At 42.7% G+C, this 25,384-nt stretch overlaps 1 protein-coding gene across 2 annotated transcripts in view; it reads left to right on the top strand.

Moving 5' to 3' along the window:
• Positions 1–25,384, top strand: part of BMPR2 (bone morphogenetic protein receptor type 2) — a 210,406-nt gene that overhangs the window by 1,485 nt on the left and 183,537 nt on the right. The window lies entirely within an intron of this gene.

Here is a 25,384-nt window from a genome sequence, read left to right as displayed (position 1 = left end):
GGCAAATGGACTGGGCTTTTAAAGCGAGTAAAGGACCAAATGACCCTTTCGAATTACTTTTTTTCTTTTGATAAGTGTGTTTCACATTAAACAAATTTCTCATTGCTATGTTAGATACAGAGGTTATTTGCTTAATTTGGTTTTAAAAGTCTGAACTAGGAAAATGCCAAAAGAAAATTTGAAGTTTCCTTTTATGCTTTTGATATTGTTGAATAATGTCTACTGTTGATTAATGTCTGTTAAATTGATGATAAATCTATATGGTTCTGTTAAAATAATTTGAACTTCTGAGTTTACTTTAAAACTGATATTTTAATATTTTTAATAATTGTAGTTGCTTTCAGAGTAAAAATGATTTTTCTCCAAATTTCTTTATATTGTGTTAGCTATTTAAATTCTCTAGCCACAACCCATGTGGTTCCTGTAAAATATGGAGTAAAAGGCCTTAAACATTCCATGAGCAGAAATCTGAGAACATACACTTTCCAATATTCTTTGTTATTAACCTTTTTAGAATATAGATTCTCATTTATCTTGGTGCGCTCGTAATATTGTGATCAGAACTGATAAAAGTAAGAGAAAAAGCATTTATTTAAAAATAAACTTAATTTTTGTTTGGTAATACAGTCATTTTAGAAGAGTGTCTCTTAGAGAGAATAAAAGAATCACTGCTAGTGGTTTTAGTGTTTTTTTCTTTAGTGTTGCATAGCACCAGATGACAAAATTTGTGAAGCTGGATTTCAGACCTGTAACAGTAATGATAATAGCTAGTATTTATTAAGTGCCTGCCATGCACCATCAGCTATTCAAATAACTTTACATATATTTTTTCATTTCATCCTCATGACAATTCTATTTTGTAGGTTATTATCATTCCCCTTTTCCATAGAGGGAGAGTAAAGTACAGAGAATTTGAATAACTCACCACACAGTCAGTAAATTATGGAGCCAGGATTACAGCGTGCGCCTTTACTTACCACATTAATGGTAACAGCAGCAGTAGCAGCAACAACTTCTCACTCTTACTGGATGTATGAGATGGAGTAATGCCTTCACCAGATCAACCTTTGTAAAGAAGCAGAGACACTTACAAGGTGTCAGTGCAGCGGTGGTTATGCAGATGTCGTAGATCTGAACATGGAAAACTTTGCTTTGCCTAATATTGAAGTGGCTAGTGCAGCTTCATTAAGTGCAAGCTGATTAAAGAGGGCCTGTGTGGATTTGGGTTACATAGATGCAGTGATGTTAACTGGACAGGCGTAAATAGTGCAGCTGAACAGGAAAATAAATCCTAGAAGACTGATTGATAGCACATCCTTTTTTGGGGTCATGGATAAATCATTTCTTTTGAATTCTTCTTTCTCACTTACCGAGTTCTTGGACTCCTTAATTCTTAGAACATTTTCTTCTCTCTTTTTTTTTTTTTTTTTTGGTTCAGACAGGGTCTCACTCTGTCTCCCAGGCTGGAGTGCAGTGGTGCGACCTCGGTTCACCACAGCTTCCTCCTCCCAGGCTCAAGTGATTCTCCTGCCTCAGCCTCCAGAGTAGCTGGGATTACAGGAGTGCACCACCACACCCAGCTAATTTTTTTTTTTAAGACGGAGTCTCGCTCTGTCGCCCAGGCTGGAGTGCAGTGGCGCCATCTCGGCTCACTGCAACCTCTGCCTCCCGGGTTCAAGCGATTCTTCTGCCTCAGCCTCCCAAGTAACTGGGACTACAGGTGTGTGCCATTACGCCTGCCTAATTTATGTATTTTTAGTAGAGACAGAAATTTACCGTATTGGCCAGGCTGATCTCAAACTCCTCACCTCGTGGTCCACCCACCTCTGCCTCCCAGAGTGCTGGGATTATAGGCGTGAGCCACTGCTCCTGGGCTGGATTTCTTAAATATGGTAATTCAGTGACATTTTGCTGTGTAATTATTGGCAACCACAAAATCTTAGTGGCATGGAACAATAGGCATTTATTCTGCTCCATGTGTCTCCTTCTGGGGTCCAGGCTAGAGGGAGAGGTAACATCTATCTGGGGGAAGCTGGTGTCATGGCATTGCCAGAAGAGAAAGAGGCCAAGCCCCAACCCTACCGGCACATTTCCAGACTCTGCTCTCCTAACCTCACATTGGCTGACCAAGTCACATGGCCAAGCTCAGAAACAAGAGGTATCAAAGTACACTTTGCCTATGATGAAGCTAATGTAATATTTGGATGTATAGTACTATTGCAGAAGAATGAAGAATTGAAATCCTCAGTTGACCACATATAATCAGTAAGATGGTCCAGAAGGGAGGCTTTTCTTACTCTTTGAAGAGAGCCAAACTCTTAGTTTTTTGTATTAAATTAGATAAACTTTGATCTCTACAAAAGGTATTCTGGCATGTGGGATTATGTGATAGTAGTGATATTGATGTGGATAAATAGTGAGGAGAGAGATAACTGTTCACACAAAGACAAAACCTTTCCTTCATTAAAGGCTAGTTTTTGTTTGTTTTTTTGAGACAGAGTCTTGCTCTGTTGCCCAGGCTGGAGTGCAGTGGCGCAATCTCTGCTCACTGCAAGCTCCGCCTCCTGGGTTCGCGCCATTCTCCTGCCTCAACCTCTCCAGTAGCTGGGACTACAGGTGCCCGCCACCATGCCTGGCTAATTTTTTGTATTTTTAGTAGAGACGGGGTTTCACCGTGTTAGCCAGGATGGTTTTTTCTTCTGACCTCGTGATCCGCCTGCCTCGGCCTCCCAAAGTGCTGGGATTACAGTCATGAGACACTGCGCCCGAAGGCCAGTTTTTTTTTTTAACAATGAAAGAGAGGAAATTCATTATTGATTTCTGATGGGTAAATTCTAACCATTAAAAAATACTGAGTGGAATCTGTGTGAATCAGTTAATTTTATAATTGGCCACACCACTTACTTTGGCACCTACTTGTAGATTGTTGTGCTGTTGGATATCAGTTTTTGGGGTTTTTTTTGAGATAGAGTCTTCCTCTGTCGCCCAGCCTGGAGTGGAGTGGCATGATCTCAACTCACTACAACCTCCGCCTCCTAGGTTCAAGCCATTCTCTGGCCTCAGCCTCCCAAGTAGCTGGGATTATAGGTGCACACCACCATGCCTGGCTAATTTTTGTATTTTTTTTTTTTTTTTTTTTGAGATGGAGTCTCGCTCTGTCGCCCAGGCTGGAGTGCAGTTGCTGGATCTCGGCTCACTGCAAGCTCCACCTCCCGGGTTTACACCATTCTCCTGCCTCAGCCTCCTGAGTAGCTGGGACTACAGGCACCTGCCACCATGCCCGGCTAGTTTTTTTGTATTTTTTAGTGGAGACGGGGTTTAACCCTGTTAGCCAGGATGGTCTCGATCTCCTGACCTCGTGATCCGCCCGTCTCGGCCTCCCAAAGTGCTGGGATTACAGGCGTAAGCCACTGAGCCCGAAATTTTTTTATTTTTAGGAGAGACGGAGTTTCACCACGTTGGCCAGGCTGGTCTCAAACTCCTTACCTCAGCTGATCCACCCACCTCGTCCTCCCAAAGTGCTGGGATTACAGGTGTGAGCTACCGCACCTGGCTGGATATCAGTTTTATGTATTTACCTTGTCCTCCGAACTGATAATTGCTTCCAGAGGACAGTGTTCATGTCTTATTAGTTTTATAATTTACCATATTGCTATGCACATAGTAGACATTTAAGAAATACTTAGTGAATAATAAAAAAGAATTTCAACTAGGAATATTCTAGGATTGTTTATTGACTCAAATAACACACTAGTAACTTTTTCTTTGCCCTAGTTCCTTCAACTATAAAGTATGTAGTTTAAGAGGTATAGTGGGAAGACCACTGTTGGGAGTTAATGAGACCTAGATTCTAGGTGATTCCGGGCAAATAGGTTACTTAACATAGTTTTCTCACTTGTAATAATACGGAGTTGTACTTGATCTTTTCGAAATACAGATTCATGGGTAAACCCACTAGACCTACTGAATCCAAATCTCTGGACAACGAGCCTAGGAATCTGCCTTTGATGTCCCCATCAACCAGTAAATTTTAGGTATCTTTGAGAACTATAATTAATAGATATTATAAAATCACAACCATATAAAAATGCGTGCATCTTTTTTCTTTTCTTTTTTTTTTTTTTTGCCGAGCGTTGTGACTCATACCTGCAATCCTAGCATTTTGGGACTCCGAGGCGGGCGGATCATGAGGTTAGGAGATTCTTTCTAACTCTCAAGTTCTGTAAGTTTATTATTTCTACTTTTTGTAGTAATTACTACTTAATCTATATCTTTTATTGCTTAATCCAGTAAACACTGGGAACAAACATTTCTTAATTTGTGCATTAAGCAATTACGCAAAACCTTTTTCCTTTTAAAAATTTGCAGAATTGGCTCATGCCTGTAATCCTGGCACTTGGGGAGGCCAAGGCGGGCGGATCACTTGAGGTCAGGATTTCGAGACCAGCCTGACCAACATGATGAAACCCTGTCTCTACAAAAAATACAAAAATTTGGCTAGGCGCAGTGGCTCACGCCACTGTAATCCCAGCACTTTGGGAAGCCAAGGCGGGCAGATCACCCAAGGTCAGGAGTTCGAGACCAGCCTGGCTAACATAGTGAAACCCTGTCTCTACTAAAAATACAAAATTAGGTCGAGAGCCATGGTTCATGCTTGTAATCCCAGCACTTTGGGAGGTCAGGGTGGGCTGATCACCTGAGGTCGGGGGTTCGAGACCAACCTAGCCAACATGGTGAAACCCCGTCTCTACTAAAAATACAAAATTAGCCAGGTAGCACGTGCCTGTAATCCCAGCTACTTGGGAGGCTGAGGCAGGAGAATCGCTTGGGAACCTGGGAAGCGGAGGTTGTAGTGAGCCAAGGTTGTGCCTCTGCACTTCAGCCTGGGCAACAAGAGCGAAATTCTGTCTAAAAAAAAAAAAGAAGGAAAAGAAAAAACAAGGCCGGGCGTGGTGGCTCAAGCCTGTAATCCCAGCACTTTGGGAGGCCAAGACAGGCGGATCATGAGGTCAGGAGATCGAGACCATCCTGGCTAACACGGTGAAACCCCGTCTCTACTAAAAAATACAATAAAAACTAGCCAGGCGAGGTGGCGGGTGCCTGTAGTCCCAGCTACTCGGGAGGCTGAGGCAGGAGAATGGCATGAACCTGGGAGGCGGAGCTTCAGTGAACTGAGATCCCGCCACTGCACTCCAGCCTGGGCGATAGAGCGAGACTCCGTCTCAAAAAAAAAGAAAAAAAAAATTAGCCAGGCATGGTGGCACATGCCTGTAATCTCAGCTACTCGGGAAGCTGAGGCAGGAGAATTGCTTGAACCTGGGAGGCGGAGGTTGCATTGAGCCGAGATCGTACCACTGCACTCCAGCCTGGGTTGACAGGGTGAGACTCCCGTCTCAGGAAAAAAAAATTATTATTTTCAAAGGCACTCTCATACCTGTAATCCTAGCACTTTGGGCGACCAAGGCTGGCGGATCAACTGACGTCAGTAGTTCCAGACCAGCCTGGCCAACATAGTGAAACCCCATCTCTACTAAAAATACAAAAATTAGCTGGGCATGGTGGCATTCGCCTATAATCCCAGCTACTTGGGAGGCTGAGGCAGGAGAATCCCTTAAACCGGGGAGGTGGAGGTTGCAGTGAGCCAAGATCGCGCCAGTTCACTCCAGCCTTGGCAAAAGAGCGAAACTCCATCTCAAAAAAACAAAACAAAACAAAACAAAAAACACTGATATGAAAGATTATATGCATGCCTAGAATCACGATGCTCAACACTATACCTTAACCCTGCCTTGTGCATCAGTAACGTTTAAAATACATTACCTAAATTATCAAGATATAGTACAAAATGTGTGCAGTCATTCACATCTTAAATGTGTCGACAGCAGACTTGGTGGAAAAATTATGAGACATGATAAAGTATTGTGCCAGCGGCATTGGCCTAAGAATTTTAGATGGAGTTAGGTATTTGATCCACATCTGTTTCTGGAAGGGTAGATGCAAATGGAGGTTGAGAAATTTCAGTTTCCTTCCTTCCTTCCTTCCTTCCTTCCTTCCTTCCTTCCTTCCTTCTTCCTTCCTTCCTTCCTTCCTTCCTTCCTTCCTTCCTTCCTTCCTTCCTTCCCTTCTTTCTTTCTCTCTTTCTCTCTCTTTCTCCCTCTCTCTCTCTCTCTCTCTCTCTCTGTCGTGTCGTGTCATATCCTGTCTTGTCTTGTCTTGTCTTGTCTTGTCTTTTCGAGATGGAATTTTGCTCTTCTTGCCCAGGCTGGAGTGCAATGGCAGGATCTCCACTCACGGCAACCTTCACCTCCCGGGTTCAAGTGATTCTTGTTCCTCAGCCTCCCGAGTAGCTGGGATTACAGGCATGCACCACCATGCACAGCTAATTTTGTATTTGTGGTAGAGACGGGGTTTCTCCATGCTGGTCAGGCTGGTCTCGAACTCCCGACCTCATGTGATCTGCCCGCCTCAGCTTCCCACTGCGCCTGGCTGAGAAATTTCAGTTTCTTTTTTTTTTTTTTTTTTTTTTTTTTTGAGACGGAGTCTTGCTCTGTCGCCCGGGCTGGAGTGCAGTGGCCGGATCTCAGCTCACTGCAAGCTCCGCCTCCCGGGTTTCACGCCATTCTCCTGCCTCAGCCTCCTGAGTAGCTGGGACTACAGGCGCCCGCCACCTCGCCCGGCTGGTTTTTTGTATTTTTAGTAGAGACGGGGTTTCACCGTGTTAGCCAGGATGGTCTCGATCTCCTGACCTCGTGATCCGCCCGTCTCGGCCTCCCAAAGTGCTGGGATTACAGGCTTGAGCCACCGCGCCCGGCCTTTCAGTTTCTTAAAGCCAGATCTCACTTCCCCTTTCTCCTTCAAGACAGTAGTTTGCCCTTATCATTGGTGTCAAAAATATACACAATCATGTACTTTCATTCTGCCCCAGTAAGTTTAGTGCAAAATAGGATAATTTAGAACAAAATGTGTTAATGATAAGTGTGAAGGGATAAAATATTTGCCCAGTAATCCCAATTCTCGTTTTTTTGTTTCATTTAGATGAGGAAATAGTTAAGACTTTCTATTATTATTAATCTGTTTTCAATCTTTGCTTTTGTAGGTAAGAATGGTCTATGAGCAAAGCTATATAATTGTTGTAGACGCACCAGGCTATCCTTTTAGGGCAAGCTTTTTTTTTTGTTTTCATTTGAAAAATTAAGAGAAAAAATATTAATCTTCACACAACCCTAACACTTTCGTTTGGTATGTTTTCTTCTAATTAAAAAGAAAGATGCTTTTTTTTTTTTTTTTTTTTTGAGGCGGAGTCTTGCTCTGTCGCCCGGACTGGAGTGCAGTGGCCAGATCTCAGCTCACTGCAAGCTCCGCCTCCCGGGTTTACGCCATTCTCCTGCCTCAGCCTCCCGAGTAGCTGGGACTACAGGCGCCCGCCACCTTGCTCGGCTAGTTTTTTTTTGTATTTTTAGTAGAGACGGGGTTTCACTGTGTTAGCCAGGATGGTCTCGATCTCCTGACCTCGTGATCCGCCCGTCTCGGCCTCCCAAAGTGCTGGGATTACAGGCTTGAGCCACCGCGCCCGGCCTTTTTTTTTTTTTTTTTGTGACAGAGTCTCGCTCTGTTGCCCAGGTGGAGTACAGTGGCATGATCTCGGCTCATGACAACCTTCGCCTCCTGGGTTCAAGTGATTCTCCTGCCTCAGCCGCCCGAGTAGCTGGGACTACAGGTGTGCGCCACCATGCCCCGCTAATTTTTGTATTTTTAGTAGAGACAGGGTTTCACTGTGTTGGCCAGGCTGATCTCGAACTCCTAACTTCGTGATCCGCCCACCTTGGCCTCCCAAAGTGCTGGGATTACAGGCATGAGCCACCACGCCTGGCAAAAAAAAAAAAAGATACATGTGTTTTTATATGGTTGTGATTTTATAATATCTATTAATTATGTCTCAGTTTTTTTTACATAGAATAATATGTCATAGTCAGGTATATGTGATCTTAATAGCTATCATTTTTTCATAATTGTGTGATATTCCATTGAGTATATTTGTTATTTAATTCATATTGGGAGATGTTTAGGTTGTTTCTGATTTTCTTCTCTAATAAACAATGCCATATTTAATACTTCTGTGCATATGTCCTGCTTGTTTTTTTATTTATTTCCAAGTTCTTGTTTTGACCTATCAGCAGCATGAGCCAATTTAATCCTTTTTTTTTCATCCTTCAAGTACTTCTTCATTTGGCTTGTAAGATACTATTCTCTCTTGATTTTTCTCCTGCCTCACCAGCAACTTTGATAGTTCCTCCTTATGTCCCTGACGGCTAAATATTGTTGTGTTGTTTCAGGATTCAGTCTTTAGACCTTTTCTTTTCTCTGTGTGCACCAACCCTCTTGGTGATCTCATCCAGTTTTATGGCTTTAAATAGCATCTAAAGGTGGACAAGTTTCAAATTTATTTCTATCTCAGACTTCTTTCCTTGAAATTCTGTTGCATGTAGCCAACTGTGTATCTGTCGTATCTACTTTGATGTCTGATATTCATCACAAACTTAACCTGTTCCAAACTGAACTTCTGAAGCTGCTTCACCAGACCTGTTCCTCCTATGTCTTAGCCTATTCAGCAAATGTCAGTTCTATCCTTCCAGTTGTTAAGGCCCCAAATTAGAGATACTTTTGTCTCTTGTCTTTCTTTTTTTCACATTCTTATCCAATGTGATAGCAAAAATTCTTGACTTTACCTTCAAAATATATCTAGAATCTTACTGCTTTTTACCACCTCCACTATGCTACTACCTTGATCTAAAAGCCACTGTCTTCTCTTACTTGTACTTTTTTACTAGACTCTGTTTTCTCTGTTAACATCTTTGCTTTATTACAATCTCCTTTCAACATAGTAGCCTGAGTGAGCCTTTTCTTTTCTTTTAATTTTTTTTTCCAGGCAGAGTCTCGCTCTGTCGTCCAGGCTGGAGTACAGTGGCGTGACCTCAGCTCAGTGCAACCTCCACCTCCCAGATTCAAGTGATTCTCCTGCCTCAACCTCCCGAGTAGCTAGGATTACAGGCACGTGCCATCACGCCCAGCTAATTTTTTTTTTTTTGTATTTTTAGTAGAGACGGGATTTCACTGTGTTAGCCAGGATGGTCTCAATCTCCTGACCTCGTGATCTGCCTGCCTCGGCCTCCCGAAGTGCTAGGATTATAGGTGTGAGCCACCGTGCCTGGCCAGACCCTTTTCATACATAAGTTAGATAAGACATTTCTTTGCTTGTCTCATTCTTATTCCCATCTCATTCAGAATAATAGTCACAGCCATTTAAAATATTGTACACAATCTGGCTTCTGCAATTTATGACCTCATGTGCCAATCTCTGTCTTGCTCAACTTTTATTGGGCTTTTAACTTTACAAACTAGGAAATATTCAGAAAATTAAATATTTTAGAAGAGATTAGATTTAAAATACCTTATTCTATGTAATTTGACAGTGGCTACAATTAGTAAATCTATATTGGGGAAGTGAAGAGACACATGAGCATTTCTCAAGTCTTTAGTATAGTCACTAAGTGCTTTACATGTATACTGTGTTATCTCGTTATCCTCTGAACCGACTGATCAGTACTATTATTTTTCTTTATTCTGCAGATGATTAAACTGAGTAAGTGGGACACTTGGGAATCAAGATCTATAGCTCCAAAGCAAAACATTCGTATAATATGTAAAGCGTTAGTCTAAAGGCTTAAAATACTTGGAATCTTTTAGGCATCTGAAAATCTTACTGGGATTTTGATCATGCCAAAATAATTGTCCAAATTGAACTATGTCTTAGGTATAGTCTCTTCTTTTGCTGTAAATGACAGCAAATATCTTAGGTTTTATTTTATGTGTAGCATTCAAATGTCAGTGGATAATTAAAAAAATTCATTGAAGATTCAAAGCTTCAATTTTGGAAAAGAACACCAGTTAGATTAGAAGAATGATGATGACATATTTAGTTGAGGATAAATTTTTAATGTTTCCATGTGTTCTTAGTGATTAAAACTCCATGGGGCCAGTCTAGTGTGAAGAGTAACTTCTTATATTTAGTTACTTCACAAACGACTGTATTGTGCTGTTATAAGGCAAGATTAAAAACAGTCAAATGATCTGAAGAGACGAATTTATTCATGTTATTTATTGAAACAAAGTTTTATGTAGGATATAACTTTTCTGAGATATTTAATCGTTTTTTCCTTTGGCTAAACCAATGTGTTAACTTGATGAAATATTATCAAGAATGCTAATCTATAAATTCTGTTTAGTCTTTCACACCAACTTGTTCCATTTGTACAGCTGTTTCTTAAGAATCATTGTTTGGCTGGGCACGGTGGCTCATGTCTGTAATCCCAGCACTTTGGGAGGCTGAGTTGGGTGGATTAACTGAGATCAGGAGTTCGAGACCAGCCTGGCCAATGTGGTGAAACCCTATCTCTACTGAAAATACAAACATTAGCTGGGTTTGGTGGCGTCTGCCTGTAGTCCCAGCTACGTGGGAGGCTGAGGTAGGAGAACTGCTTGAACCCAAGAGGTGGAGGTTGCAGTGAGCCGAGATTGTGTCATTGCACTCTAGCCTGGGTAACAGAGCGAGACTCCATCTCAAAGAAAACAAACAACAACAAAAACATCATTGTCCATTTACTTAGGTTTGTAAGAAACTGAGTTATACTGATTCCTTGCTAAGTCCTCCTTTTAAAAGCAAGATGTGCCGGGTGCAGTGGCTCATGCCTATAATCCTAGCACTTTGGGAGGCCGAGGCAGGCAGGAGGCACGAGGTCAGGAGATCAAGACTAGCCTGGCTAACACAGTGAAACCCCATCTCTACAATAAAATACAAGAAAAAAATTAGTCGGGCATGGTGGCGGGTGCCTGTAGTCCCAACTACTCAGGAGGCTGAGGCAGAAGAATTCCCTTGAACCTGGAAGGCGGAGGTTGCAGTGAACTGAGATCGCACCACTGCACTCCAGCCTGGGCAATAGAGTGAGACTCCGTCTCAAAAAAAAAAAAAAAAAAGCAAGATATTAGTCTTAGGTTTTTACTGTGTTCTACTCTAAGCATCTAATAGGCTTTATATTTCACATTACCCTTTTAATGAACATAGATTAAATTCAGTAACTGACAATCTTTAATAGATTAAATTCTAGTTATTTGAAATTAAAAGTGTGGGCTGGGTGCAGTGGCTCACGCCTGTAATTTTTGGGAGGCTGAGGCAGGAAGATTGCTTGAGGCCTAGAGTTTGAGACCAGCCTGGGCAATATAATGAGAACCCTGTCTCTACAAACAATTTTTAAAATTTAGCCGAGTATGAGTCTGTAGTACCAGCTCCTTGGGAGGCTGAGGTGTGAGGATCACTGAAGCCCAGGAATTGAATGCTTCAGTGAGCTGTGATCATGCCACTGTACTTCAGCTTAGGTGACAGGGTGAGACCCTGTCTCTTAAAAAAAAGAAAAAAAAAGACTTGTTTTTGCTTTTTAGCCTTTTATTTTATCATTTCTTTTAAAAAAACTTTTTGTTATTTAAGATTCTAGGCCAGGCGCAGTGGCTTAAGCCTATAATCCCAGCACTTTGGGAGGCCAAGATGGGTGGATCACGACGTCAGGAGGTCGAGACCATCCTGGCTAACACGGTTAAACCCCGTCTCTACTGAAAAATACAAAAACAACCCCAGAAAACTAGCCGGGCGAGGTAGCGGGTGCCTGTAGTCCCAGCTACTGGGGAGGCTGAGGCAGGAGAATGGCGTAAACCCGGGAGGCGGAGCTTGCAGTGAGCTGAGATCCGGCCACTGCACTCCAGCCTGGGCGACAGAGCAAGACTCTGTCTCAAAAAAAAAAAAAAAAGATTCTAAAATTATACAAAGTCGTTGTAGAAAGGGTTTTTTTTTTTTTTTTTTTTTTGAGATGGAGTTTTGCCCTTGTTATCTAGGCTGGAGTGCCATGGTGCGATCTTGGCTCACCGCAACCTCTGCCTCCTGGGTTCAAGCAATTCTCCTGCCTTAGCCTCCCTAGTAGCTGTGATTACAGTCATGTACCACCATGCCCGGCTAATTTTGTGTTTTTAGTAGAGTTGGGGTTTTTCCATGTTGGTCAGGCTGGTCTTGAACTCCTGACCTCAGGTGATCCGCCCGCTTCGACCTCCCAAAGTGCTGGGATTACAGGCGTGAGCCACTGCGCCTGGCCCATTAAAAAGGATTTTTAAATGATGATGATGGTGAAGTGTAGAAATGATAATGAAGTATAGGAAAAAAAAACATGGTCTCGTGTTTCCTTAATCCCATTTCCTGGATGTAACCAGTGTTAATAGTTGGTGTATAATCTTTAATGCTTTTTTATATGTGCTATAAATAAATAACTGTATAATTAGAATTTGCTTTTAAACAAGGTGGAATAATATTGCATATATTGGACATAAAGTTTTGTGATTTTCATGTGGAACAGTTCTAGAAGTAAGATCATGTGGTCAGACATTTGTACATTTAAAATCTTGAAGTGAACTACCAGAATTTCTTCAAAACAGGTTGTACTGTCTTTTCTACCAGTAGTGTATGAGAACCTTCATTTTCTTTTGTGTGTGTGTGTGTGTTTTCTTTTTTGAGGCAGAGTCTTGCGCTGTTCCCCAGGCTGGAGTGCAGTGGCATGATCTTGGCTCACTGCAACCTCTGCCTCCCAAGTTTAAGCGATCCTCCTGCCTCAGCCCCCCAGTAGCTGGGATTACAGGCACGTGCCACCATGCCTGGCTAATTTGTATGTTTTTAGTAGAGACAGGGTTTCGCCTTGTTGGCCAGGCTGCTCTCGAACTCCTGACCTCAGGTGATCCACCCGCCTTGGCCACCCAAAGTGCTGGGATTACAGGTGTGAGCCACCATGCTTGGCCGAGAATCTCCGTTTTCTTATACCTTTTCAAATACGATGTAATATCATTCTTTTCAATTTTTGCCAGAGCAGAACAAATTGTATCTTGTTTGTTTGGAGTGCTTTAATTATTAGTGGAGCCAAGCTTTTCATATGCTTGTCAGCCAGTTGTATTTCTCCGAATTGCCTGTTCATATATCATGTCAATTTTTCTAATGATTTATTTCTTTTTCTTACTGATTTAAAGGTGTACTTACATGATACAAATATATGATATAAATGATTTTATGCAGTTAGAACTGCTTTTTTTTTTTTTTCCTTTATGACATCTGGTTTTGTGTTATCTTAGAAAAGCCTCTTTTTTTGGAGGGGGAGACGGAGTTTCACTCTTGTTGCCTAGGCTGGAGTGCAATGGCGCAATCTCCACCTCCCGGGTTCAAGTGATTCTCCTGCCTCAGACTCCCGACTAGCTGGGATTACAGGCATGTGACACCACCCCCAGCTATTTTTCTATTTTTGGTAGAGACAGGGTTTCTCCAAACCCTGTCAGGCTGGTCTTGAGCTCCTGACCTCAGGTGATCCACCCGCCTCAGCCTCCCAAAGTGCTGGGATTACAGGTGTAAGCCACTGGTAAGTAGTCCTATAGTTTTTTGTTTGTTTGTTTGTTTGTTTTAATAAAACAGGGCCTTGCTCTGCCACCCAGGCTGGAGTGCAGTGGTATGATCATAGTTCACTGTAACCTCAGTCTCCTGGAGTCTCAAGTGATCCTCCCACCTCAGCCTCCCAGTAACTGGGACTACAGGTGTGTACCACTATGCCCAGCTAATTTTTTAATTTTTTGTAGAGATAGGGGCTAGGCTGCTCTTGAACTCCTGGGCTCAAGTGACCCTTTTGCCTTGGCCTCCCAAAGTCCTGGAATTAACAGCATGAGCCACCACACCTGACCAGTGTATACTTTTTTTTTTTTTTTGAGACAGGCTGTCACCCAGGCTGGAGTGCAGTGGTGCAATCTCAGTTCACTGCAGTCTCTGCCTTCCAACTCAGGCCATCCTCTCACCTCAGCCTCCAGAGTAGCTGGGATTATAGGCAGCTGGGATTATAGGCTCATGCCACTATGGCTGGCTACAGTCTACATTTTTTTTTTTTTGAGAAGGAGTCTCACTCTGTCGCCGGGCTGGAGTGCAGTGGTGCAATCTCGGCTCACTGCAACCTCTGCCTCGTGTCAAGGGATTCTCCTGTCTCAGCCTCCCGAGTAGCTGGGACTACAGGCGCGCGCCACCACGCCCAGCTAATTTTTGTATTTTTTAGTAGAGACGGGGTTTCACCATGTCCAGGTTGGTCTCAGCCTCCTGACCTCAGGTGATCCACCTGCCTCAGCCTCCCAAAGTGCTGGGATTACAGGCGTGAGCCACTGCGCCCAACCCAGTCTATACTCTTAACTGCTGGACTCTACTGTCTCTTACATAGTCAAGTTGTCTTCTCATCATTGAATTCCAAATAAAGAAAGTGTTACATTTGAGTTGAAAGTATCATTTAGGGGCAGGTTATTTGATATGTGTAAAATACACTTCTTCTGACGTGTCACAGTATATTTTATGTGTGCCATGGTAAGTAGGTTACTAATGTCAATTGGGTAAAATGCCTGATCATTGAAACCCAGACATTTCTGGCTCTCATTTTATAACCTTACTTATTTTCATTTAAAAATGTCTAAGAACTGTAGTTGTTTGAGTTTCAGCTTTAAAAAGTTAAGGGAGCATCTGGCTGGGCACGGTGGTTCATGTCTGTAATCCCAGCATTTTGGGAGGCCGAGGTGGGCAGATCACCTGAGGTTGGGAGTTTGAGACTAGCCTGACCAACATGAGGAAACCCCATCTCTACTAAAAATACAAAACTAGCCGGGTGTGGTGGCGCATGCCTGTAATCCCAACTACTTGGAAGGCTGAGGCAGGAGAATTGTTTGAACCTGGGAGGCGGAGGTTGCCGTGAGCCGAGATCTTGCCATTACACTCCAGCCTGGGCAACAGGAGCAAAACTCTGTCTCAAAAAAAAAAGGGAGCATCAAATAGGTAAATAAATGACTAGTATCAATTACTTAAAATGGCTGAGCATGTACCTACATTTAATACATTCAGAACAACTTTGAGTTAGAACCTAGTCTCTGCAGTTGGTGTATGGAAATACATAGCATAAACTGGAATTCTTTGTCACGCTAGTTGTCCATTCTAGTAGTCCTGTTTTACAGAATGTGATACACTTAAGGTTAGAATAATGGTAGCAAGAGATAAAGGGACAGAATTTGGGGAGTCTGGGAGAGGAAGGAGACAAAATATTTCACTAAGTTTCTCTCATACTGTCTTTCTATCTCCACCCAAACTGCCCAGCTTGGTGTAGCCTTCTTGCCCTTGTCTTTGCTTTGATCTATACTGGAGTAGGCTCCAAAGCAGTATGTGATTATTTGACTGGGACCTCTGGTAATAATTTAAATTTTTTTTTTTTTTATAGGGACAGGTCTTGCCCTGTTGCCCAGGCTGATATCAAACTCCTAGGCACAAATGATCCTCTTGACTCAGCCTCCCAAAGTGTTGGGGCTACAGGTGTGAGCCACTGTAACCAGCAGAGACAGTAGTTTTAATGTTAGAAAGCCTTGAGGGTACTACTTGAAGCAAAGAATTGTATTTGAAAACAGGATTCTAAACAATGAAATAAATGACAGTACCAGAAGGAAGTTAACAAATAGGAATAGGCCGGGCGCGGTGGCTCACGCCTTGTAATCCCAGCACTTTGGGAGGCCAAGGTGGGCGGATCACCTGAGGTCAGAAGTTTGAGACCAGCCTCAACATGGAGAAAACCCCGTCTCTACTAAAAGTACAAAATTAGCCGGGTGTGTGGCGCATGCCTGTAATCCCAGCTACTCGGGAGGCTGAGGCAGGAGAATTGCTTGAACCTGGGAGGCCGAGGTTGTGGTGAGCCAAGATTGCACCATTGAATTCCAGCCTGGGCAACAAGAGCGAAACTCCGTCTCAAAAAAAAAAAAAAAAAGGAATATTAAAGTTACTAGGAGAATATACTTTGTGGGTTGCATTTATCACCCTGTAAGTTAGGTGAGCTGATTCTTGAAATGTTTTCAAGCCCATTTTACTTATTTAGGTCACTAATTATAGAATTTGTTATTTAGAAGATGGCATCTAATTAAGGTAATGAGAGAGAGATTCCTGTGAGATTCAAATGAGTCATATCCTCAGTAATTGTCTTGAGAACTGTGTTGGAGGAGCAGTGAATTTCTGTTGCTAATGAATATTTCATTATTGTTTGAAGGAACCCGTTGTATAAAAGATTACCCCTGGCTGGGCACGGTGGCTCACGCCTGTAATCTCAGCATTTTGGGAGGCTGAGGCAGGTGGATCATCTGAGATCAGGAGTTCAAGACCAGCCTGGCCAACATGGTCAAACCCTGTCTCTACTAAAAATACAAAAAAGTTAGATGAGCATGGTGGCGAGGGCCTGTAATCCCAGCTACTTGGAGGCTGAGGCAGGAGAATCGCTTGAACCTGGAAGGTGGAGGTTGCAGTGAGCCAAGATCGTGCCATAGCACTCCAGCCTGGGCAACAAGAGTGAAACAACATCTCAAAAAAAAAAAAAAAAAGATTTCCCCCAAAATATCTGACATTCATAAAATATACAGAGAACCATATTAGATGCTTACTAAGAGTAACAAATGACGTAAAATAGCTCCTGTTTAACAAAAGTAACTTCTCCCTTTATGAGTGCCTGCTATGTGTCAAGTGAAATGCAGTGTTTTTTTTTTCCGAGATGGAGTCTCACTCTGTCGCCCAGCCTGGAGTGCAGTGGCGCGATCTCCGCTCACTGGGAGCTCTGCCGCTTCCCAGGTTAACACCATTCTCCTGCCTCAGCCTCCCTAGAAGCTGGGGCTACAGGCGCCCGCCACCACGCCCGGCTAATTTTTTTTGTATTTTCTTTTTCTTTTTTCTTTTTGAGACGGAGTCTCACTCTGTTGCCCGGGCTGGAGTGCAGTGGCCGGATCTCAGATCACTGCAAGCTCCGCCTCCCGGGTTTACGCCATTCTCCTGCCTCAGCCTCCAGAGTAGCTGGGACTACAGGTGCCCGCCACCTCGCCCGGCTAGTTTTTTGTATTTTTTTAGTAGAGACGGGGTTTCACAGTGTTCGCCAGGATGGTCTCGATCTCCTGACCTCGTGATCCGCCCGTCTCGGCCTCCCAAAGTGCTGGGATTACAGGCTTGAGCCACCGCGCCCGGCCGCTTTTTTTTTGTATTTTCAGTAGAGACGGGGTTTCACCGTGTTCGCCAGGATGGTCTCGATCTCCTGACCTCGTGATCTGCCCGCCTCGGCCTCCCAAAGTGCTGGGATTACAGGCACGAGTCACCGCGCCTGGCCGAAATGCACATGTTTTTATCTACATTTTCCTTAGATCCTCAGAGTAGCTTAAAGGTAGATATTTTTCTTTTTTTTTTTTTTTTTTGAGACGGAGTCTCGCTCTGTCACCCAGGCTGGAGTGCAGTGGCGCGATCTCGGCTCACTGCAAGCTCCGCCTCCCGGGTTTACGCCATTCTCCTGCCTCAGCCTCCCGAGTAGCTGGGACTACAGGCGCCCGCCATCTCGCCCGGCTAATTTTTTGTATTTTTTTAGTAGAGACGGGGTTTCACCGTGTTAGCCAGGATGGTCTCGATCTCCTGACCTCGTGATCCGCCCGTCTCGGCCTCCCAAAGTGCTGGGATTACAGGCTTGAGCCACCGCGCCCGGCTAAAGGTAGATATTTTTCCTGTTTTAGAGTTAGGGAAACAGACTCACAGAATAAGTACTTTGTCTACTGATGTGTAAAAATAATTACTGAATTATTCATCAAGTACCTCCTTGTGGCAGGTATTATGCCACGTTCTTTGTTTTATCTGATTCTTATATCAGCTTTCTTTTTCATATATTTATGAAAAATATAGATTTTTTTTTTTTTTTGAGATGGAGTTTCGCTCTTGTTGCCCAGGCTAGAGTGCAATGGTGCGATCTCGGCTCACTGCAACCTCCATCTCCCAGGTTCAAGCGATTCTCCTGCCTCGGCCTCCCTAGTAGCTGGGATTACAGACATGCACCACCACGCCCGGCTAATTTTGTATTTTTAGAAAGACGGGGGTTTCTCCATGTTGGTCAGGCTGGTCTCGAACTCCTGACCTCAGGTGATCTGCCTGCCTCAGCCTCCCAAAGTGTTGGGATTACTGCGCCGGGCAAAAAATATAGATTTTTTTCATAAATAAGGATACTGAGGCACAGAGAGGTTAAATAAATCACCCAAAGTCTAGAAAGTGACAGAACTGTATTTCTTTTTTTTTTTTTTTTCTTTTGAGACGGAGTCTGGCTCTGTCGCCCAGGCTGGAGTGCGGTGGCCGGATCTCAGCTCGCTGCAAGCTCCGCCTCCCAGGTTTACGCCATTCTCCTGCCTCCGCCTCCCAAGTAGCTGGGGCTACAGGCGCCCGCCTCGTCGCCCGGCTAGTTTTTTGTATTCTTTAGTAGAGACGGGGTTTCACCATATTAGCCAGGATGCTCTCGATCTCCTGACCTTGTGATCCGCCCGTCTCGGCCTCCCAAAGTGCTGGGATTACAGGCTTGAGCCACCGGGCCCGGCCTAGAACTGTATTTCAAGCCAGTATCTTCTTGATTTTTTAAAAGTCTTTACTCTTTTTTTTTTTTTTTGAGATGGAGTCTCACTCTGTTGCCCAGGTTGGAGTGCAGTGGTGTAATCTCATCTCACTGCAACTTCCGCCTCCCGGGTTCAAGCGGTTCTCCTGCCTCAACCTCCCGAGTAGCTGGGACTACAGGCACCTGCCACCACGCCCAGCTAATTTTTGTATTTTTAGCAGAGACAGGGTTTCACCATATTGACCAGGCTGGTCTTGAACTCCTGACCTTGTGATTCTCCCAAATGTGATTTCCAAAATGCTGGGAGTACAGGCATGCGCCACTGCACCTGGCAAGTCTTTACTCTTAACCATATTTCCTCTCATGACTTCTTCATGTTGTAAGATATAATTGATCATGTTGACTTGCCTTTCAACTTTGAAATTCTGTAAATTTTTTTCTCTGTAAATTAAGCGCAAGTTAGGACAAATCGATTAATATTTTTACACCAATTGTGTATAAGGATTTTGTGATTCATTAGCAAAAAGATTACTATGCTTGATCAATTCTGTTTCCAAATTAGAATGTATTCACTGAATATATACTATGTTTAACTGTGTTAGGATACAGAAGTGTGATTCATGGTCCCAGAATTTAAGCTATTATAGGATAAGAAGATAAACATGATGGTTTATGCCCAACTACTAAATTGTGAGTTTAAAAATCCAAATTTGGAGTAAGATATACAGAATGGACATAGGTAGTAATAATTTGGGTAATGGATAAGTCACTGTGGCTGGGCAGGTAGGGATAAAAGCTTACAGCTCCTAGCTGGATGCAGTGGCCCATGCCTGTAATCCCAGCACTTTGGGAGGCTGAGGCGGGTGGATCACCTGAGGTCGGGAGTTCGAGACCAGCCTGGCCAAGATGACGAAACCCTGTCTCTACTAAAAATATAAAAATTAGCCGGGCATGGGGGCAGGAGCCTGTAATCCCAGCCACTTGGGAGGCTGAGGCAGGAGGATCACTTGAACCTGGGAGGCGGAGGTTGCAGTGAGCTGAGATCACGCCACTGTACTCCAGCCTGGGCAACAAGAGTGAAACTCCATCTCAAAACAAACGAACAAAAAACAAAAAAAAAAGCTTACAATTCCTTTGAGGCTGAGCTAAGGAAATTGGCCTGATGATGGAGATGTTCTTTGGAAGAGCAGCCAGGTGGCGAAGGCACAGTGATCAAATATGTGATTAATAGGTGTGATCCAATCCTAAATAAGGACAGAGGCTGAGAGGCCTAGTCAGGTGGTCTAGACTGCATAAGAAAAGGGAAGGGAAAAATCGGTAACTTGAGCAATCCTTTATCATCCCTACAGCCACTTAGTTTTAGGTCTGATCAGCAGTTATTCCACTGAGCTGCTGAATGAGCTGAGGGTGGTGATGAAGGCTGAGGTTATTTGGTATATATATAGTCTACCTTATTTAATATTGGCTCAGTTGCTGTACTCAGCTCTGAAGACTTGAAATCTGGCTGATGGGTTATCGTCCTATGTGAAGAAAGTATTGTAAGGGGAATATAGGTGGCTAAGGAGGTAGCTGTAAAAGTAGCAGTACAGAAGAACAGAGATGTGCATGTAAGAGCTCACTGATACTGTTTAGGGTTGCATTTACCAGGTAGATTCTTCTCACTATTTTTATTCTTGATAGTTGGGGTCTTTGGGACATCTAGGCTTATCTATTTTGTTTGGCCGCAAAAAAGTCAGGTAAGAGGAAACACTTGGAAAGCAAAAAATAAATGAAGGCAGAGAACATCATAAAGAGATATATGAAATGAAGCCCCGTTTAAATTATTTGGTAATATGTGATATACATGGTACATCAGAGATACTGCATGCTTGAATTTTTTGGATTTTACAGATATAGCAACAGTGTATTTCATTGATGTGAGTATCTTAGAGTTATCTTGAGCAAGAAACTTTTTTTTTTTTTTTTTTGTTGAGACGGAGTCTCGCTCTGTCGCCCAGGCTGGAGTGCAGTGGCGCGATCTCAGCTCACTGCAAGCTCCGCCTCCCGGGTTTACGCCATTCTCCTGCCTCAGCCTCCCGAGTTAGCTGGGACTACAGGCGACCGCCACCTCGCCGGCTAGTTTTTTTTTTTTTTTTTTTTTAGTAGAGACGGGGTTTCACCGTGTTAGCCAGGATGGTCTCGATCTCCTGACCTCGTGATCCGCCCGTCTCGGCCTCCCAAAGTGCTGGGATTACAGGCTTGAGCCACCGTGCCCGGCCTTTTTTTTTTTTGAGAGGGAATTTTGCTCTTGTTGTCCAGGCTGGAGTGCAGTGGCACTACCTTGGCTCATGGCAACCTCTGCCTCCCGGGTTCAAGCGATTCTCCTGCCTCAGCCTCCCAAGTAGCTGGGATTACAGTCATGCGCCACGGCTAATTTTGTATTTTTAGTAGAGTCGAGGTTTCTCAGTGTTGGTCATGCTGGTCTCGAACTCCCAACCTCAGGTGATCCACCCGCCTTGGCCTCCTCAAGTGCTGGTATTGCAGGCATGAGCCACCATCCGCGGCCTGAGCAAGAAACTTTTTATTAATGTCTTGAATCCCCAGTGTAATAAAGTTGGGAGCAGGGTCAGTAAATAACTTTTTCCTCAAAAATATCATATTTTTTTAAACCTAAGACATCATCAATTGTAGGGGACACCACTAGGGAAGAAAACACTGCCAATTAAATTATGAAACTATAGTGATTATAAAACTAACCCCAATTTCAGAAATGTTGTGATGTGAAGTACAGCATACATTATACAGAAGTTAACTATCAATTGATATCTCATTGAACCTTTAGAACCTGATCTATAGTCTCATTTAAGTAGATCACAGTAATAAGAAAATGAGTCTCTGGTTTCAGTATTTTATGACTGGATATCTATAGGGAAAAGTAAATGTAGATAAGTGTAGGTCTTTTTTTTTTTTTTTTTTTGAGTCAGGGTCTCGCTCTGTCACCCAGGCTGGAGTGCAGTGGCACAAACGTGGCTCCCTGGGGCCTCCACGTTCTGGGCTCAAACAATTTTGCTGCCTCAGCCTCTCCTGAGTAGCTGGGACTACAGACATGCCACCACACCCAGCTAATTTAAAAAATTTTTTTAGAGTCGGGGTCTTTGCCATGTTGCCCAGGCTAGCCTCGAACTTCAAAGCTCAAGCAATCTTCCCACCTCAGCCTCCCAAAGTGCTGGGATTATAGATGTGAGCCAGCACACCTGGCCAAAAATACTTCCTTATATTGTCATCTTTAAAGATTTTCTGGCCGAGCACGGTGGCTCATGCCTGTAATCCCAGCACTTTGGGAGGCTGAGGTGGGTGGATCACCTGAGGTCAGGAGTTTGAGACCAGCCTGGCCAACATGGTGAAACCTGGTCTGTATTGAAAATATACGAAATTAGGCACGGTGGCAGTCACCTGTAATCACAGCTACTCGGGAGCTAAGGCATGAGAATTACTTGAACCCGGGGGGTGAAGATTGTGGTGAGCCAAAATTGCGCCACTACCCTCCAGTCTGGGCAACAGAGCAAGACCCTGTCTCAAAAAAAGAAAAAAAAAATCTACACTTACCTATACTTACTTTTCTTTATAGATATCTAGTCATAAAATATTGAAACCAGAGACTCATTTTCTCTTATTACTGTGATCTACTTAAATGAGACTATAGATCAAGTTCTAAAGGTTCATTGAGATATCAATTGATAGTTAACTTCTATATAATGTATGCTGTCTCAAAACAAAATAATATAAAGATTTCCTTTTGTTTTTAGGGAAATTTCTCATTTAACTGTTTTCTAATTGCAGGTGAAAAAAACTTGCTTAAAATAAAAAAGCTATATGTGAAGCAAATTGTATGCTGTTATGCAACTAATTTTGCCACGTATGCTTAATGAAGGAGGCAGGAGGCCATTGAGCTAGCCATCAAGGGAGATAACTTGACCTAGTGCTTTTCTGCAGGGAAGCAGTTAAAATAAGTTTGAAGAAATTATATATTTAAGGAGAAGGCACACTAAGACAAAATACTTAACTGCTGAGTTTTGAATATTCTTCTGGTTTTCCCATATCTACTGACATTTGAACATTGTTTAGTATTACTGTAAGGCGATATTAAGCAAAACAAGTTGGAACCCTGCCTTCTGTAATCTAGCTTTTACATGTTTATGTAGATTAGGTTAGGTTAAGAGAAAATACCATAGTATTTTGTAGCGATGAACAAGGCATCTGGATTCCTGACTTCAATGGCACTTACGTACTTGTTAAGAAGACAGATCATAGCTGGGTGCGGTGGCTCATGCCTGTAATCCCAGCACTTTGGGAGGCCAAGGCGGGCAGATCACCTGAGGTCAGGAGTTCGAGATCAGCATGACCAACATTGAGAAACCCTGTCTCTACTAAAAATACAAAATTAGCTGGCCATGGTGGCCCATGCCTGTAACCCCAGCTACTCGGGAGGCTGAGGCAGGAGAATTGCTTGAACCTGGGAGACGGAGGTTACGGTGAGCCGAGATCGCGCCATTGCACTCCAGCCTGGGCAACAAGAGCAAAGCTGTCTCAAGGGAAAAAAAAAAAAAGGACAGATTATGTGTAAGTAGATACATAAAGGAACAAGATTGTTAGAGACTGTGATAAGTGCCACAGGGCTATATTAGAGGGTAACTGGGGAAGGCCACTCACATTAGGTAAAGGGGGTCAGTGAAGCCTTTCTTATGAGGTGAGACCTGAGGAATTAAAATCAGCCAGATATGTGAATAATTGCAGGAAAAACATTCCAGATAGAAGAACAGAAAGTATAAAGGCTACGAGGTAAGAAAGAGCTTGATATTTCACAGGATCAGAAAGGAGCTTGTTGTGGCTCAAATGTTGTGAACTAGGAAGAGAGATGCACGACAAGGGGTTAGATAGGCAGGCAGGAGCCAAATCGTATGGGGATTTGTAGGCCATGGTAAAGATCAAGTTTGAATTTTATTCTGAGAAAATGACAAATGCTTTAGAAAGAGTTTAAGCAGAGTAATTTCATAATCTAATTTTCATTTTTCAAAGACCACTCTGGTTTATCGGTGGAGAAGAATTAGAGAGGAGCCATAGGAGAAATAGGAAGACTGGTTAGGCAGATGTACTAGTCAGCATGGCCAAGGGTAGTGGCAGGTTGAATTTTTTCCTCTAGTACTGTCAAGTAGCATTTTGGTATCATTGCAAGCCTACTTCTGTAATATACAGTTTTTTAAATAGCAGAGACTCTTTCTTGGGTTTAGAATGTATAGTTGAGTGCTGGACTTGGTGGCCAATGCCTGTAATCCCAGCACTTTGGGAGGCCGAGGCAGGAGGATTACTCGATCCCAGGAGTTTGAGACCAACCTGGGGAACATAATGAGATCCCGTCTGTACAAAAAATAAAAAATTAGCAGGGTGTGGTGGCACTCACCTGTACCCACAGCTGCTCAGGATCCTGAGGTAGGAGAATCACTTGAGACCAGGAGGAGTTCAAATCTGCAGTGAGCACAGATCATGCCACTGCACTCCAGCCTGGGTGACGACAGAGCGAGACCCTGTCTGGAAAAAAAAAAATAGAATATATAGTTGAATTAGTTTTATTATTATTATGGAGATGAGATCTTGCTGTGTCACTCTCAGACTGGAGTGCAGTGGTACAGTCATAGCTCAATGCAACCTTTAAGTCCTGGGCTCAAGCCATCCTCCTGCTTCAGCCTCCTGAGTAGCTAGGACTACAGGTGTATGTCACCATGCCAAGCTAATTTTTTTTTTTTTGGTAGAGACAACGTCTCATTATGTTGCCCAGGCTGGTCTTGAACTCCTGACTTCAATATGATCTTCCTGCCTTGGCCTCCGAAAGTTCTGGGATTACAGGGTGAGCCATCCTGCCACCCTTAATGTAGTATTCTTTGACTGCAGAATTAGATTTAAATGGAATAGTACAAAGGCTGATTTTTAACTATGCCTTGATTGAAAAGTAAATGCTTTTAAAAGTACTGATAGAGGAAGTAATCTTAGATTTTAGTAGACAGTAATGATAATAGCACACATTGTTGTTTTTTCATAATGAGCATAATGGTTATATTTAATGAGAGTTTTAAAATTTATGTTTTTATTTCTACTTGGTGATTTTTATAACAAATTATACATAGGCTCAGGTCTCAATATAATTATCTGAATAGTGCATAGTTTTAAATCTTTAACTTTGCCACTAGAAATTCACTTAATTTTTAATTTAGCTACTAATTGTGAAACATTTTTGTTTAGTAGTTTGTTCTTTTATTCATGTAAATCAGTTTAAGCCTTTTCTTATTTAAATTACTTAATTCTACTTCTATAATCTGTTCTAATACTGAATTCTGAACTTTCCTAAATTATTCTTGATTTAGATAAAATGATTTTAAACTGGTAACTTTAAAAAATACAGTTACTTCAAAATCATACACATACATGATAGAAAAAATTCAAATTGTGAAAGGGCATAAAATGGAAAGAATATTTTATAACATTCTTATTATCTAAACTAGGCAAAGGTTGGCAGCTTTCTTTCAGTTGGATATCACTCAACCTATTGAGTATGCAAATGTCTTTTGTTTGCGTGCCACCCAACTCAGCAGTAGTGAGTGAAGGAGAACTGATGAAGATTGCCAACAGTACCTCACATCTCATCTCCCCTTTTATGTAAGAGTAAAATTGGATGGCATGTGGTGGCAATACCTGAAAGGAACATGGTTCTAAGAGTGAATTTAAATAGTTTATCATTTGTATTAATAGATGTTTTTTACTCCAGTAGGTGCACATTTTTCTGGTAGTGGATACAAACAATTACAGTGTACTAAGAA

The sequence above is a fragment of the Trachypithecus francoisi genome, unplaced genomic scaffold (genome assembly GCF_009764315.1).
Source record: "Trachypithecus francoisi isolate TF-2019V2 unplaced genomic scaffold, Tfra_2.0 Lachesis_group13, whole genome shotgun sequence".
In the NCBI taxonomy this organism is placed as follows: Eukaryota; Metazoa; Chordata; class Mammalia; order Primates; family Cercopithecidae; genus Trachypithecus; species Trachypithecus francoisi.
The sequence above is the reverse complement of the archived record's forward strand: the minus strand, read 5'-3'. Positions and strand labels throughout refer to the sequence as shown.